This window comes from Pholcus phalangioides, unplaced genomic scaffold (assembly GCF_987345545.1).
Source record: "Pholcus phalangioides strain wild (caught in Gottingen) unplaced genomic scaffold, Ppha-v1.0 ptg000010l_1, whole genome shotgun sequence".
Taxonomy (NCBI): domain Eukaryota; kingdom Metazoa; phylum Arthropoda; class Arachnida; order Araneae; family Pholcidae; genus Pholcus; species Pholcus phalangioides.
Window position 1 is genome coordinate 31,413,309 of NW_028301603.1, and position 18,331 is coordinate 31,431,639.

Sequence of the window (18,331 nt, forward strand, 5' to 3'; positions counted from 1 at the left end):
TTGTGAAAATTATCTTGAAATTATTTTAAGGATTGCGCAAATTCGAATAAGCTCCTGTGAATAAATGGCACATTTCTCTAAAGAAAGCCGGAATGACCGAAAATGGCGGAATATACGGGAACATCCCGTGGAAAATGCGGGTCGTATGGTCCACCTAGGTAGGACTGGAAATTTTATTCGTGCAAGGGACTGAATATTGAGATTAACTGAAGCCGTATTTCACGAGATTCAGAATACGACTTGGCGTTTGTACCAGGCATGGGCGGAGATACGGGGGGGGGGGGCATTGTCTCCCCCCCCCCCCAGCATCAAAGGTGAAGTCGACAGATCTAATGCATATATGTATAGATGAATCGACATCATCATCATCTTGCCCCCCCCCAGCAATAATGTCCATGCCCCCCCCCCAGACTTCCAAGTCTATCTCCGCCTATGGTACCAGGAGGTGTCCGCTGCTAGAAATGTCTGCTATGGGAAATTCCACTGTATGAGCGATTGGAGAAAATTGTTCGCATCATGAAGAGGGGCCCTGTATTGAGCACCACAAACGCGACCATCAAATAACACAGACCACGCGAATTATCTTTTACAAGGTCACTATATAGTTCAAAAATCAGGCCACCCGTGGTCAAAGCCTCCCAAAAAATAAAAATAAATAAAAATAAAATCCATTTCTATCAACTACTCATGTATTCTCCATGACTAACTCCATCTTTTCTACCCACTGAAAAAGCCCTTAAGGTCCGAAAAGAAATAGTAAAAAAATTGATTCGATAATGATTCATCTTTCCTTTTATTATTGATTCCTATGAAGAAGAAGAAGAAGAAAAAGAAAGAAAGAAGAGTGCAGTCAACGTCCTTGAAAGAAAAGAATAAAAAACAAAAGAAGAAGGAAGATCGAGTAACCGAATTGTATACAAACCTCCAAATGAAGAAGTGTCCTCAACAAGAAGAGTCTTGCTTTGGGTGGGGCCGATGGCACCAGAGATTAAAAAAACTACTCTAACGATGGATTGTGTGGTCTATTTTCTGCTGCTGCAGCAAAAAAAAAAAAAAGGCAATTCTTCAAACTCTTCCTGCAGTCATTGACTCCAACGGGATCATCAATGGATTCTCCAAGAAGAAGAAGGAACTAGTAAAAGTGAGCCAAATAACTATCGACCCGTTCGTCTTGTTCATCAAACGGATCTTTTCTGCCTGGAGCGACGATCGTCGTCTTACGTCGTCGTCGTCGTCGTCGTCCTAAGAGATAAGAACGAGGAAGAGACGACGATCTTGGCGAGCATAATGGAACTTGCCAACACAATCGGTGCTAAGGCAGAGCCTTGAACGAAACCCCCCTTTACGCGTCCATAAAAGATCTCGATAAACTCCGTCATGAATATGGACGATTAAAAAAAAAAAACAGTTCAACGCCCAATGGATGGAATGGAAATCAATCGATCATCCTCTAAAGTACATCAATACACTCTCTGCGTATAAGAATTCATAATCAATGAATGCAATGAGAATACGAAGCTGGATTTTCTCTTTTGGCGATGGATATGAATCTTATAAATATTCTAACGACGTTACAAGGAAGACTTAAGAAGAAAACGGACTGGACATTGTCGAAGAGGGCAAAGTCCTAATCTGTGCTCACTAGGCCGTGTTTGTTATTGGCGTATTCAATTGCGTAACCAGGAACTAGTTTCTAACAGATGGAAGTGAATTTTGTGGATCTTTAAATCCATCGATGAAGGATTATTGTTTTCAAGATTTGGAGTGACTTTATGATCAATGAGCTATCGGTCCCGGAAATTTTTTTGTTGGTGGTAGTTGGTGTAAACGGGACGAAAAGTGAATTCTAATAAGTTATGGAGTCCGTCTTGATCCTGAACGTTTTCTGTCTCAGGTTGGTTAGTTAATCACTCGGCTATCATTTTTGTTCCTCACGGAGTTGCAAGCACAGATCTGTCGAAGCAGATGGAGCACTAGCCCTTGGGTGACAGGCAGGGCCGCAACTAGATGCTTGGTCAGCCGAGGCAAGCGTGCATTTTGGCGTCGCTTTGTAATGTTGAAGGAGAGGTTAACGGGTCAAATTATCATCTCCCGTTCCCCGATTCGTTTTTTTTTTTTTTGGCGAAAATGGTTCAATTCCATACTCTGGTCAGTATAGTGGCCATTTAATCCTCTGGTCAAAATGGTGAAGTTGAAAAAAAGTGTTCAATTGCGATTTCCTACTTTTTCACCAAAACACCAAGCCTCGATACCTGGCAACCATTCTTTCGAACCCCTCCCCCCTCCCGCTGAAGAATGTAGACTTCAGAACTTAGCGTGACACCACCCCATTCATGGATGGGACTGCAGGGGCTCCAGCCCTGATGCTCTGGACGAATCTTTTTTTTTATTTTACACTATACTGGGGGTAGAGCGGATGAAACAAAACTGGTATTTATCAGCTGAGGATGAAACAGGTGTAGTGATTGACAATGATAAAATCTATTCAATTTATTTAATTAACAAAATCAAATCACAGAAATCACAGCATACGCATGGAATGGACATACACACACGCAGCAACACGTGACACCTTAACCAAAAGCACCGAGCGTCATCTCCAGACGGCTTTGACTTCTCTACCAACCACAAGGAAAAATATATATAATACCCGGACGGCTTTGACCGATTCCCCACACAGGAATGAATAAGGAAATCGAGACACATTACCATTCTCTCTTTTATCGACTCCGGATGAGGACGATATCACCCATTTCAGACACTGGTCTACACAACTCAATTTACTTTAGTCATTGATCGGTCAAGGAAACTAGAATGAAAAATCATCGTACACTTATGAAATGACTCGCAAGGAAAGGGTCCCACGGTGCTTCCTCAAAAAATTACGAAAAATTTTAAGTACATTCTGCTCACCCAGAAACACATAAAAACAAAAATAATTAGCGTCGAAATGCAATTATTGAAGCCGCAAGAAAACATTAAAAATGTAACAGTTGGCTTCTCATCGCCTCTTGCGCTTCTTGGTGGTATCTATGAAAAAAAAAAAAAACTGCTTTTCACTTTCTTTTCCTTTCTTTCCTCCAGCTTCTCTGTTTCTAGAAACTATTTACGGTTTTTCCCTTTCCCCCCCCCCCCTCTTTGTCTGTGCTGCACCTGCGTTGTTTGAATGACGTCACTCTGAGACTTTAGGGTTGAGGGATTTTTTAATTCATACTTGGCCTCTATTGGCGTTCAAAAAATACTAATACATAAATTTTTTTTGAGTGGCCTATGATAATTCTGCCATATTTTTCCATATTTTTGTCCATATTTAAATGTGTAGAATCAGTGGTGATTTTTTTTCAAAAAATGTTCAGGACGTCACCTTGTGACCCTTTCCTCGTCAGTCTCACAACAGCTCAACTGCCCACTTATTCCAATTTCAAACTTCAAGGTTATCCCACGAATAGTCTATTTACATATGAGGAATACTATGCTTTGACTTAACATTAAGGTCAAATAATAACTCTCAAAACATACCATACGTATCATATTACATTATCGAATAGTTAAAAAAAAACCTATCATTTAGTTTATCATAATTTAATATTATTAGTTGGTGGATAGCCATTTAATAAGATGGCCAATTCAAACCAACGTATCTAAAGAATGCAGGGTTTCAACATGCTTCTTGTGAATCCAGAACAGGAAGCCATTAATGATTGTAGAAAGAAATTGTTCCTATAATACACCACAAAACACGTACAAACAATGAGAGGAAAAGGATATTGAGCAACAACAACGGCAGCAAAATAAGATTGGATATAAGATGTGACAATGAAAAAAAAAAACTTCTTACAGACGTGTAAGACCTCTTCTCTAGTAATAGTAAAAAAAAGTGGCGTATGCATATCACATCAACCTAATTAAGCTCAAGAACTCGGACTCTATCTGGGTTCGGTGCCGTTTGTTGTCCAAACCCTTCGTAAACAGCCCCGGGTAGAGAACCATTTTGCATATAACAACGAAAGTGAGAGCCGTGTTTGTTTGCTCAATTTCTCTGCCGTTTCGCCATTTTTTGTCAATTTCCATCCATTTTTGTTTTCTCTCGTATCATAACCGGAAGGCGTGAAGTAATAATGCCAAAAAAAAAATAACAATCATTACCATCGGCATCACCATCACCTGTGAAGAATTGAGGTCGGAAAAAGAAAATCACCATGGGGATATATAAGAAAGAGTGAAGAGAAAGAAAAATGAGTGAAAATCGAGTGTTTTGGATGATTTGACGCGCTTTTTCTTGCTTCCACGTATAACGTTTTTTTTAAGAGAGAGAGAGAGACTTAGTTCCACATTCATTGGAACGGAACATTATTTCCACTATCTGAGGACAATTTTTTATTATATTTTACTTTATGTATCATTATTTCTCTAACAGTAACCGCTATAATCGTCAAACTGTGACCATGATTATCATTGATGAAAGAAAAAAAAAAATTCCGTGACGAGTGTTATATGAGAAATATGTAATGGGAAAAAAAGTAGCAAATTTAGATGCGTACTTGAATAACTGTAATTTAGTCGTTGTATCCAAGGCGTAGTAATAATATGAATATGGGGTAAAAAAAAAACCAGTGGTTTCCATTCACTGTAGAGCAGTGGGTTTTCTCAAACTTTCTCCACCCCCGCGGCTCTCTTACCCAATTCATGGTTCAGCTGAATAGTTTGGTGCGGCGTTACTCGTCGTATAGTCCGCGGACCAGAGGTGTTCCATGACGATGACATAAGTGGTCCGCAGACAGACTTGATTATTGAATTTTTTTGACTAGATAAAATATTATTCAATTTTTTTAATTAATATCAGTGCAGTTAATATCCTTTTGGGTTCGAATGAAAGTTGTACATTCATACTTAGCTTCAACATACCACATCAAAGAAGATGCGGGAAATTTCGATCGTAGATACGGGATGTCACTACTTGTAGCCAAGAAATGCAATTTATACGACAAGTTTCCTAATTACTGGTAAAATGGGTGAACGATGGGGGTGGGGAGAATAAAGTTCTACTACAAATCACTGTAAACAAAAAAGCATTCAAATGACTAGATGACAGTATTTCAATAAGAAAAATAAGGGGAACTGCGATCTTAAATACGGGGGCGTCACCAGTTGTCATCAAAAAACATTGCGTTAAGTCGGCAAAATCCCTATTTGTAGTTAAAAATCACTCGAAAAATTGAGGAAAAGAAACCGTCGAACCTGACAAATATGTAAGACGATAGAGGATTTATAGCTATAATCATCATAATAAGTTATGAAAACGCTATGTGTTTATTCACGATTTTAGTAAACGTGACAATTTTAAATAAGCATAGGTGAGAAAAAAATTCTTAACAACTAAAAACACAGGTATGTCATGTGATACGGGGCACAAGTGGTCCATCAAATTGTTCCAGGAATTTTAGTGGTCTTTGGGTTCAGGAAGGTTGAGAAACGTTGGTGTAGTGGATATTTTTCCCTTATAAAAAAAAATCACTTCAAAGTGCAAATAGGAGCACAAATCAATAATATCTCCAGCTTGTCGTGATGCCCTTGAGACACTTTGCCGTGGCACACACTTTGAGAAATACAGCTGTAGAGGACGTTGTTTTTTAGACGGGGTATTGAGAAATGCATGGCGACGTTTTTGGTGTGAAACTTAAGCATGATACAACTCGATATTGTATACTTCATCTGAAACAGGGGTTCTTAGCCAGGAGTCTTTGGAGAGATTTCAGGGGGGTTCATGAGCTTGAATGAGAAAAAAAAAATTACAGTAATTTGTTGTTTTTAATTTTGTTACATACTGTACTGACTGTGTAATATTTTCTAAAGGGCGTGTGACCCTTATTTTATTGGCTCAAAAGCCCGTGAACTACACTTTATTGGCATACAGGGTCCGTGAAACAGAAAAAATTAAGAATCCTTGGTCTAAAAGCATCTCTGGAAACGGTCCTGGTGATATTATAAACCTGCCCGGTCTGAATACCATCAGTTTGTATTGATAGGTATCGCGTCGGGATGTCAAAACTTGATATTGTAAGATAATCGTGTCATAATGTCTACGGTTGAAATTAGTAGGGAAGGCTCATCGTGTCTCGCAATATCAAAAATTAATAGTTAGGACTCGATGCGTCCGAATATTCACGAGTAAGTTGTAAGATTCAACGGATCAGAATATGAACAGTTGAAATCGGAAGACTCTCTCACAGCGTATCTTATAATATCAGCAATTACTTTGGGAAGACTCAACGGTCTGAATATCAACAGTTGAAATTGGAAGACTCAACGTGTCAGAATATTGATTAATGAATTGTAAGATTCAATGCGCCTGAATATTAACAATTTTGAAATTGGATTTTACGGTATATATACTATCAACTTATACTATCAACAATTAACTCAACGCGTCAGAATATTAGCAATTGAAATTGGAAGACTCAGAGTACTAACTAATTAGAATACTAACAGTTTATACTGAAGTTTCATCTAGCCAGAATACGGACAGCTTGTGTGAAAGAAATTCTGTTAATGTAGATGAATTTAGTTACGTATAACGGATATTTATAACTGATTTTTTAGTCAAAAATAACTCCAGTCAAAAATAACCCAAGAAAAGACAAAAAAATCGCATCTTTTCCTTAAAATATGCCCATTAAGATATGATGATTCACGATAGTTTTTATTTCCATCTTTCCCAAGTCCTGAATTTTTGCTGTCCTGCATCTGATGATTCGTCAGAATTGCCCTTCTTTAGTCCTCTGATGTATAACTCATACATCAACTCGTGTCAAATCTCTGTTATTACAAGGGATTTGAAAGAATACAATTCATTTCCTACTAGTGGTATTTTTAGCGGCATGTATCTTCTTTGAGATGATCTCAAGATCGCCGACGCATCATCAAATAATGATAAAACAAATTTGCCCCTTAACATTACATTCATTGAATTGGAGAAATAATCAATCACTACAAATATTACAGAATTTCATCATTTTTTCCGTTCGGTGTCCATTGATTGATCGGGTGACATCTTGATCGTGGAGTCATCGACGAGACGAACTTGGGCATTTCATATACAGTAATGACAGAGAGGATGAAGAGCGACTCACCGTGATTCATCTCCCCATTGTGTCTCCTGTTCATTTCAAAATCCAATGGAAGCACTTAATATTATTATTATTATTATTATTATTATTGCAACAGCTTGTATTAAATATATTGCAAACCCGACAACAACAAACAACTATGTTCACACGCCAATCAGCTTTGACAAGATGACAAAACGAATCGAACAATCGAAAACGGAACAATGCGAAGACTCCGGTCAATAACGTTATAAAAATAAATGGAGATTGGAAATTAAATGGATTTTGATTCACAAGTATCTATCATAGCAGGTCGACTGGATCGCCTTGACCAGAAGGAATCCTCTTTTTCGAAGAGAATCTTTGGATGATTCTTCGTAAAAATAAAAAGCAATATGTATGTTCATGTAAAACTCGCAATCTCTCTTGAAGCCAGTGATCTGGAACCCATGACGCTTGTTTGACGTTTGACATGAAGAAATTCTGAATTTCCAATTCATGAATTTATACTACGTTCGGCCCTTACGTGTGACCAGAAGCTTCAAAGTTCAGTTCTCTTCTTCTTGTATAGAGAGTCACGCGCGCGAGATCAATCTCCCATAGACCATGTGGAGATGGGATTTGTTTGCCTTCACGAACGTTCGCTTTTTAGCTCGATCCTCATGCATAATTACCTTCGAATTCATTTCAAGACCACAAACAATCACTTTTGAATTCTTTCATTACGCACAGAAAATCCACGTTGATCCTCCTTACGAACTTTTGATTTTGGTTCGATTGCATACACAATTGACCATGAATTCAGTCCTCATGGTAGAGACGAACGCTTTTGAATTTGATGCATATGTGCGGACGAAAGCCTTAAATTTAGCCCTGATTTAAAGACAATAATTGTCCTTCCACGAGCGATTTTTACAAGGAGAATATTATTGTCCTCAAAATATGCAGTCCTCGTGCACGTATTAACGCGTTTGAACTCGGTTTTCTTGTACGGTTTCATTTACAGACAAACAGACAAACGCTTTTGAATTCAGTCTTCACGTGCAAACACTTTTGAATTCAATGAAAATTGTTTGTTTGGGTTCGAAGACCGTCGTCCGTTTGAGTGAGTTCTCAACGCATAGGTGGAGATAGACTTGGAAGTCTGGGGGGGGGGGCACGATGATGATGATGTCAATTCATATATACATATATACACTAGATCAGTCGACTCCACCTTTGACGCTGGGGAGGGGGGCAATGCCCCCCACGCCCCCCCCCCGTATCTCCGCCCATGTTTCCCCAACACTAGTGGTTGGCATCATCACACACAGGAGAGTTGATAAAACTGAATCAACTGAATTCAGTTTTAGTGTGCAGACAAATGCCTTTGAATTCAGTTTCTGCGTACAGACAAATTTTTTTTAATTTAGTCTTCGAATACGCACAAACTATCTTAAATTCAGTCTTCGTATACAGACAGACGATTCTGAATTCAGTCTTCGTATACAAACAAACGAGTTTGGATTCAGTCCTCACGTATTGATAAATTCTTTTTAATCCAGCACTCTTGTGCACAAACAAACTTTTTCAAATTTAGCCCTAGGGCACAAACTCTTTTGATTTCAGTCCTCGTGCATAGACAAACGCCTTTAAATTCAGTTCTCACATAGAGACTCGTGCTTTTGAATTCAGCCCTGCCTCAGAAAAATCTTTTGAATTCAGTCCTGCCTCAGAAAAATCTTTTGAATTCAGTCCTCATGAACAGACAAACGTTTTTGAATTCAGTCCTCATGAACAGACAAACGTTTTTGAATTCAGTCCCCATTGTCACATTTTAGTTCGTTTGGTGCACCGGCAATTGAATTCATTCTGTCATTTTTTTTCAACGAATAGTCATTTACAAGATTGGTCCCCGTATTCAATCCTCATCAACTGGCACAATGGCTTCTGTCAATAACGCTATATCCGAAGTTGCTCTATCTCTTCTAATTGAAATCAATGAAGAAACACAAATCGAGGATGATATCTCAAAGATTATTTCACACGATTCAAAATGAAATTTCCCACAAGTCAGGAACAATCGCTTACAAGATAAAGATCTTACGAGCAAAGGAGGACGCTATATATGTGTGTACTCATTTATACCGTTTTCTATACAATAGACGACTTGTATTAAATGTAATAAAATACATTTTTTTTTCCTATTTCTCTCTCGCGCACACTTAACGATAAAATAAGGATGTTTGATTGCTCATCAATCTATTTTTCAAAAAAAGAGTGCAATCTGTTACGCATAGAAAATAGAGGATCTATCAATGTAAAGGTGTAATTATACTGGATGAAGGGGGACCCCACGCCTCCTTTAGGCAATTGGGAGGATTTCCCAATTGAGTGTAATCATAGGTGTTTTTTTATGTATGATATGATATGAGATTGAGAAAATAGAATGTGGAATCTCAAATTATTTCTACCGAGGAAAGGTATTAAGTAGTTGATTTCTTATTATTCTTCATGGGTGGTGGTATATAATCATGACACCTGCCGAGTTGTAATGGACTCCATTTTGTTCGATATTTCATCCATCCTTTTACGATGGGAAAATGATGGTTAGGGTTGTTATCGACTGATGGAATTTTGTGGATTGGGGCTGTAGTCGTAAAATAAGGAGAAGTGGAAGAAGTTTATCGTGTTACGTCATTCGGGACATGGAAATGGATCATGTATTGGACCAGAGACTGGACATTCCAAAAGGGTATTTCGTATTATTCTTTTGAGAGATTTTTATGTCATTTCTATTGCAAATTTTCTTCAAGGGGTAAAATTTGTAGCTCGATTTAATCCGCAAACGTATATGGAACTTGATGTATTGACCGTATAATCTGAATTGACTTGCGCATTGCGGATATTAAAATTACATCCTTATTGGCTACCATTCGGTCCACTCGGTGATCGACGGATAGCTTCAGTCTCTACCATCATAGCTGCATAATATTTAAGCCATAAGTAGCTGAAATCAGACAACGTGTCAGAACTAACATCAAGCCAACCATTTCATATCAGAGACTGTGTTCGTTACGCTAAATAAGGGACGTTCACAATTTTTCCGAGTCTCCATAGACACATTAAAAAAAGATGGCTCTAAAAAACATGGTGGCTTTGATGTATGTTTGGACTCAAAAAAGCATAATATGCAACCCAAAATTGGCAAAACACTCGTCTCTCAATCAGCATAATCACCATTCTCAAAACAGTATGACACTTACCCTCAAACCAGCATTAGTGCTCATCCTTAAATCAGTATGATTACCATCCTCAAAACAGCGTAACCCTTACCCTTAAACCAGCATAATGCTCTTTGTATCTGCACTATAATCATCCTTAAATCAGCACTATGCTCATCCTTAAATCAGCATTATGCTCATCCTTAAATCAGCACTATGCTCATCCTTAAATCAGCACTATGCTCATCCTTAAATCAGCATTATGCTCATCCTTAAATCAGCACTATGCTCATCCTTAAATCAGCACTATGCTCATCCTTAAATCAGAGAGCACAATGCTAATCCTTAAAATAAAATAAAAAATAATGCTCATCTTTAAAATAACATAATGCTCATCCTTAAAATAGAGCGCATAATGCTCATCCTTAAAACAGCATAATGCTCATCCTTAAATCAGAGAGCACAATGCTAATCCTTAAAATAGAGAACATAATGCTCATCCTTAAAATAGAGAACATGATGCTCATCCTTAAAATAGAGAACATGATGCTTATCCTTAAAATAGAGAACATAATGCTCATCCTTAAAATAGCATAATACTCATCCTTAAATATCATAATGCTCATCCTTAAAATAACATAATTCTCACCTACAGATCATTATAATGTTCATCCTTGAATCAGCATATTGACTATCCTAATGCTAAATAAATATACTTATTTAATAGCGCTATAATCATCTTTGAAACCACATAATGCTCATCTTCGAATCAGAGCATGATGTTCATCCTTAAAATCAGCTGCTCATCTTCGAATCAGCATAATGTTCAACCTTGAACCTTGTGACCATCCTAATGCTAAATTAATATGCTAATTCAATAGCGCATCTTTAAATCAGCATAATTCTCATCCTTGAACGGAACGTGAGTAGGGAACGTGTTGAAAACTCGACTGCTGCCGCCATCTTCAGTGGAGACCCAAGCGAAAGGATGAACGATTCAACTCTTGGACAGTTTGAATCCGCTCATGTCTTCACTAAAGATAGCTACCACAGTTGTTGACGAAGCTTTGGAAGTTATATTTTCCTCGGACAATGGCTATTTAGCATGTAATCTTGCAACGCCGGCAGCGTGAAATCGACATTTTCTTCAATCACTTCACGTGTGTTAACATTAATGCGAGTTTCGCGTTGCAAAGTGCCCGGCATAGCAGCTCGCTATTCGAGAGAATTGCAATTAAGAACAACAGGAAAATAAAAGAGCACCTCTCGCGAAATGGAAATTGCTTCCCGACGTCGTAAAAGACAGAGAGAAACAATAAATCAAGCCACCATTTTGCCCCCCTCCATAAAAAAACCGAAGAGATTTTAATGCATCCGCTTTTGTCTAATATTAAACGCTTCTTCGGGCTGGCTCTATAACAATTACTGCATTAAATAGGAGGCAGGCACAGTTGCTGCCGTTCGTTCGGCTGATGACGATGAGTGCTTCCGAAGATGAAATTTTAAGGATGGGCTAATATAAGGGTGTGGCCGAGTGGTTTTTCTGTTTATTGACCCTCACGCGCCGGTAGGAGGCATGGGGTTAGGACTCACACCAACCTTGTGGTGGATGCATTCTTCGTAACCCGAAGGTTGGCTAGAAATTCTTCATCTTGGCAATTTCTCCTACTTCTTCTTTTCTTTAAACTGCTGTCCGCCTTTTCGTTCATCCTCTTGACATTTCACCAACACCCCCGAAAAAGGCTATGGACACCACCCGTTTGTAATATAAGGATTGACCGTGTGTGTGTGTGTGCGTATCTATCTTAATGACTCTTGGGATGGGAATACGAACATCCATCACAAGAGTGAAACAAAGTTGTTGTTTTGGTTTTTTTCTCTCTTATTATGGATGGGTGGAATTCCAGTGGCTACCCTTGAATATGTCATCTTTCCTAATTGAGTTGGATTTGTGTTCAACTTCCCCCTGGCGGCCATTTCTTTCCCTTTCAGATTTAGCACATACACCCTTGCCATTCTCGGTGAGAATCTCAAGAAGTTTAGCTAGGAAAGGAGTTGTCCTTATAATAGTGAGAATAAGATTGATGAGTTCGATTGTGAATTTGGTGATTAAATTTTTGAAATGCTTTGGATTGACATCAACATACTTTTTCCCCTTCAAATTGCCGATTCATGTTGTCCATCTCATGGACATGATGAACAATGGAGGTGTAATCCATTGATTTGATACTGATTAAGCATTTCAATGTTAAATATAAATGTCTAATTTAAGGACTTTCGATGAAAAATCGAAAGTCTTCACATAGGAAATCGAATTTGTGAACTTGAACTTTCACTATGTTTGGCATGGCCTTCATGGAGTGTACACCAGAATTTTCGCCGGACTATGCTCCTGTTCTATGAATTTCAGCGATACCTTTGGATTAATTAGCTGGCAAGTAAATTTATAAAATGGAAATAAAATTGCTCCCTGATGTGCAGACCAGAGCTCTGTTTCTCTCATGACATCAAAACACTCTTCCGGCGTAGGTAGTTTAAGTTGACGAGCTCATGGACTTCTTGAACAATACAGTGCCGTCCATAGATGTGATATTGACTGAGAGCTTTCGTGTTAAGAAATGGGCATCGAATTTAAATACTTCATGAAATGTTGCGCGTCCTTACGAGGTCAATGATTATGGTTCTTAGAAGTTCCAACGTGGTCCATCTGCGGTTCAGTAGTAAATTCATAGTACAATTTAGAAAAAAAAAATTGGCCTCTGGGCTAGAGAATTTTCAGACTACCGCTTGGGGAGGGTATTCTGTATACCGAATACCATTCTCGTTTGGACTCAATGGTATAATAGGTGTCCAACCGAAAAAGGTTTCAGTAGGCTGTAAACCGATGATTCTCAAAATATGCGTCGCCAAACTTTGTAAAGAGCAACACACTGAACCGAAGATATTGATGTATGCCTATATATTATTATTAATAGGATCAAAGTTTACCGAATAATCATTGTGAATTGAGAGAGAGCTGCAGGTAAATATCGACTAAGTAATGCAAGAGACAGACACTGGTAAAAATTAGGAAAATCACTATTTGCATGTGTTAATCGGGAAAATAAAGGCAAAGTAACGTCACTGGTAAACGATGACTAAGTAAGGCCATTGACAAACGATGGCTAAGTAAGGCAGCTGGAAACGATGTCCAAGTAAGGCAGCTTGTAAACGATGTCCAAGTAAGGCAGCTTGTAAACGATGACTAACGGCCGTATTCACCAACACAGTTTAAACTACAATCGCAGTTTAAAGGACTAGGGATCGACACGGATTGGTCAAAATCCTCAGTTTAACCAATCCGTTTCGATCTTCAATCCTTTCACCCCCGCGATTGCAGTTTAAACTGTGTTAGTGAATACGCCCGCAAATGAGGCAGCTGAGAAACGATGGCTGAATAAGTCTATTAACAAACAGTGACTAAGTAAGCAAGGCAGCCGAGAAACGACCGCTAAGTATGTCATCTGAGAAACAATGGTCAAGTAAGGCCACTAGGAAACGATGTCTAAGTAAAGCCACTGTCAAACGGTACTACTTTACCGCACACCAACTCCAGTCATATATTGTTCCAGTATACTATATACTCCAGTCCACATGGCAATTTCCAACTAGTGGAGTTGGGTGGGAAATGAAGACACCATCTATCGGTGGTCACCCCAGGCTCGATAGGTAAAGAACTTTTCTGATGTTCTTTTGGCTGGATTCGAACCCATTGGCCTTGACGGCAAACCTTCATTGGTTCATAGTGGAAGACGAGCATCTTACCACTGAGTCACTCGAGCACAAAAAGTGATGTCAACAGCACGCGAGGGTCCCAGGTGGTGACCCTCCTAAGTACTAGCCGCGCCCAATGCAGCTTAACTTCGGTGATCGGACGAAAACCGGTGTTTTCAGCATGGTATGGTCTTTGGGAAGTATGGTATGATCTGGGGGAAAGATGATATCATAAACCCACGGTGACCCTTCAGTTAGAAATTCATTGGAATATGGACTACTGCTCAGGGGCGTCGGAAGTGTTTCGAAACTGTGGGTGCTCGTCTTTAGTTTTATATCGGAAATTTCCGACGCCACTGCTACTGCTACTACTACTAAACCAGACATGCGCCAATATTCTTCTGCGGAACTTCTAACAAATTGGTGCATGTTGGAATGTATGTGTATTTATAGTCAACCTTCCGTGAAGTTTGTTTCTGTGCAATGATTGTTATGCGTTGTGCTGCCATCTGCAATGAATTTTTTTAAACTATGAGGTTTTTCTCAACTCATAATGAGTGAAGTGTAATGAATGAATAATTGTACCGTGTGAGTAGGGATGTTGCTTTCTGCGGCGAGACTTTTCAACGTCGGAATATGGACTGGGTCACCGTTCCGTTAGGACGTCAGGATGACGTCAAAAGATAGTTGGTTAAGAGCTCTGGGAAATAATGGCTAGGGCAAAGGAGCCACGAGTAACTGAACCTAGTGCAAGGGAGCCACAAGGATCTGGAGATCTGAGAACCACTGGTATAGAATATGCAATCACCCGACAGTTGCTGCGTATAGCGTTCTCGCTGTTACGTCTTAACAATGACTTCCGGCGTCTTAAGAAACGAAGGCGAATTGAGCAACACCTATGGCAACAAAAAAAGAAAGAAAGAAAGAAAGCCAAATGGTACAATTGAAGGGGGAACAAAATAAAAAAGCAGAGACAACGAACATATGCGTCATCTTCAAGAAAGAAAGAAGAAAAACCCCCCAGAAAAAAAGAATCGAATCGGAAATGAGACTCGTCACAACACACGAGAACAACATCAAAGACAATCTAATAGAATAAAATATAACAGGTTAAAGAAAAAAAAGCGGTAGTAAAACACCAGTGTGTGTGTGTGTGATTCAATGAGTCACAGATTGTCCAATCCGAAATAAGATTGTTATTAAAAGATCACGTGTCACGTCACGTTTTTTTTTCTCATTGGTGTCGTCGTGTTACGAAATTATCCACCAGAGAGATGAAGCTGATTCCATTTGTTAAGACGTTTTGTCGTTTTTTGTGTAAGGCATTTGTGAATGTGTCTTCGCCGACATTAAGTTCTATTACATTATTAAGTGTGATCAAATGAAAGCGTGATGTTGTGCACCCTGTAAAGTGGGTGATGTGTTGCGCTTATCAAATCAGCATAGCATTACCCCCAGTGGTTTTTAAACTTTTGAATCATTCGCCTTAGGGGCCGTTCAAGTATTACGTCATCATCGATGGGGGGGGGGGGAAGGGGGTTTCCGATTTGCTGACTTTTGATGACAAGTGGGGAAGGGGAGGTTTGGATAATGCTTATGTCATCAACCACCCTTTATGAAAATATGAGTTGGATTCAGAGGGGCAGAGCAAATTTTGCTGACAAAGGGGAAGGAGGGGGTCAGCGTTTTGCTGACTTTTGCTGACAGGGGGGGGGGTCAAAAATGGCTAAAAATTTGCTTACGTAATACTTGAACGGCCCCTTACGAATCGGCGATAAATATGGTAACCTTGTCCTAACCTAACCACCCGTTAGAAAAAGGAAAAGGAAGAAAAGGAAAACAATATAATAAATAAGCTAATAAGAGAGTACGTACGAAGTAGATTTCTGTTTTTACTCTCACCCTACCTGTTCTGTTTCGCTCTTATATGTGCATAGTAGAAGGATACATCACACGTGGGAAAAATATCACTAATAGGATTATAGAACTAAACGGTGGTAAAAAGAACTTTTTTCATAGCGTTACAACGAAGCTTCACGATAATGAGGAGAGAAGAAAGAAAACAGAGAAAACATGTTTGAATTGATTCCACTGACTGACGTTCAGACGCAATATTACGTCCTTGATTGTAAAGTGGTTAAAGCTTTTCCTGGTAAGAGCAATGAGCCGATGCTGCCGTATTGCGATGCGTGGCCTCACACAACAAAACCATCTTGTTCCACAGGGATGTACCCAATTTCGAACAATTGGACGCCAATTCAGGCTGAAATCTTGAACTGGTACGCGTATTTTACCAAGAACTCTCGGCACCAACTCATTCTATCAACACCGGCATATATATAATGAACCCACTTTAATTTCGGTGAAATAATCCCAACAATTGCCTCTTTTCAAGCAATCTAATGCTAAATCAGCTCCTATTGGTCAATAGTGATCCCCCCCCCCCACACCAAGTATATCCTTAAATACCCGCAGAAATGACGAGGAATGATGGTGTGGACACGTGTATTCATTTCGGCGATGATGCGTAAATGTTAGGCAAAGTCCCAAGCTGCGAGAGGAGGATTGTAAATAGCGGTTGCCAGCTCAACACGCAAACACGGCATCTCTCCCACTCAATACCATTACTACATAAAAAAAAAAAACACCAACGGTCCCACCGGTCATCCTTGGGGTAGGCCTATTACCTGACCGGACCCCCGATTTCCCACGCATGCATACAACGAAATCGACGTCCTCTCTCCACATCAACTTCATCAATGCCCAGGTGCTCGACTCCCGCGAAAGGTCAACATTGGGCAGCACTTCCAATCGTCACTCTCACTCTCTCATCACATGGAGTAAGCTAGCTAGCCTACCAGAGCGGTATACATACATACACGATAATAATACAAACGACAATGAGCCATGTCACGCGCCGTGAAGACACCTGACGAGATTAGCTTAGCCTGCAGCGCTCCTCTCTGCAACAACCGTCCATGTCTTTTTTTTTTTACCTATCCAGCTGTCTCGGAGGGACTACCACCGAATATTAACGCAACCGGGCGGGTAGATATGGGGAGAACTTGTGCCTAAACTCCACCCATGATTTCCTACTACCTACAAGCGTTCTGTCTCCCCACAGCCCTACCCAGTGTCCATTCGAGGGAGGGGGGGGGGAACACACTGTGGCTATTCAATATTTACTCTGGTGTATAAAGAATCAAGTCTGCTCATTCCACCCTCTTTTTTTTCCCAACAGACAACGCCGCAATCACTCTCGAGCGAGGGGGTGAGATAGAGGTGCAAAGGCACAAATTCCGTGACGATGATTGGCTGTCGTGCAGGCAATTTGACGCGTAATGAGTGGCTCTTTTTCCCCCCCCCCTCTCTTCCTTCTCTTTGGTCAATTGAGGTACTGTGGAGGGCTCGTTTTTTTCCATTTTCTATGAGTCTCTCTCCGCGGGAACATTACCAGATGTTAGCGGCACACATGTATATATACACTGTTACCATTCTGTCAATTGCCCTCTCCTGATCTAGCTCTCCTATTATCGTGCACCCACTCGATATTGTGTGAAATGCATCCTCTCGAATGGGGGGGGCGCTGAAAAAATTGTGGGGTGCGGGGGGGGGGCGAAATATTTTTTCGTTTTGTTCTTGGCTACTAGCGAATCTATTTCAACCGACGAGCTGTCTACTTTGATGCCAGGTGGTGGTTGTCCCATCCGGTTTGTATCTTAAATGTATGTATGTTATACTGTGACTATCTTTGTGTACACACACGTAGCCTATATACGGTGTTATGTCCCCCCCCCCCCCGCCAGTAATAATAACAATATGGCAGACAAAAAAATAATAATAATAATAAGTGCGCGGATAGATCGATAAGCACTTCATTTGATGCTCCGGTGATCAGAGTCACGCGCTGGCAGTGATTACGGGCGAAGACACATATTGCCCTGAGATATAATAGAAATGAAGATCGTGAACGTTGTTTTTTTTTTGGGGGGGGTGGGGAGTCTGGTCGTCAATATTGGTCGTTGGGTACATCTGCGCTCAAGTGGTTCAAACATTGATTGATATCCACTTTTATTTTCGAATGTCAATATTTCCCACGCGATCCCTGCATAACTATGATCTAAATAAGTGTTCCTTAAGCTCTTTTCGCCCATATTTTTCCTTCGTGAGCCATCATTTATTTAGGGCCAGGGCCGTCTTAAGAGTATCGAGGGGCTCCGGTGCCAAGTGTTTTTTATAAGGCAATACCTGGCGAATTCACTTGCTTAC

At 39.9% G+C, this 18,331-nt stretch overlaps 1 protein-coding gene and 1 pseudogene across 1 annotated transcript in view; one reads left to right on the forward strand and one right to left on the reverse strand.

Moving 5' to 3' along the window:
• The window catches only part of LOC149081272 (histone-lysine N-methyltransferase MECOM-like), a 250,487-nt gene that overhangs the window by 175,677 nt on the left and 56,479 nt on the right, over positions 1-18,331 (forward strand). The window lies entirely within an intron of this gene.
• LOC149081274 (5S ribosomal RNA) lies at positions 14,142-14,260 on the reverse strand (annotated as a pseudogene).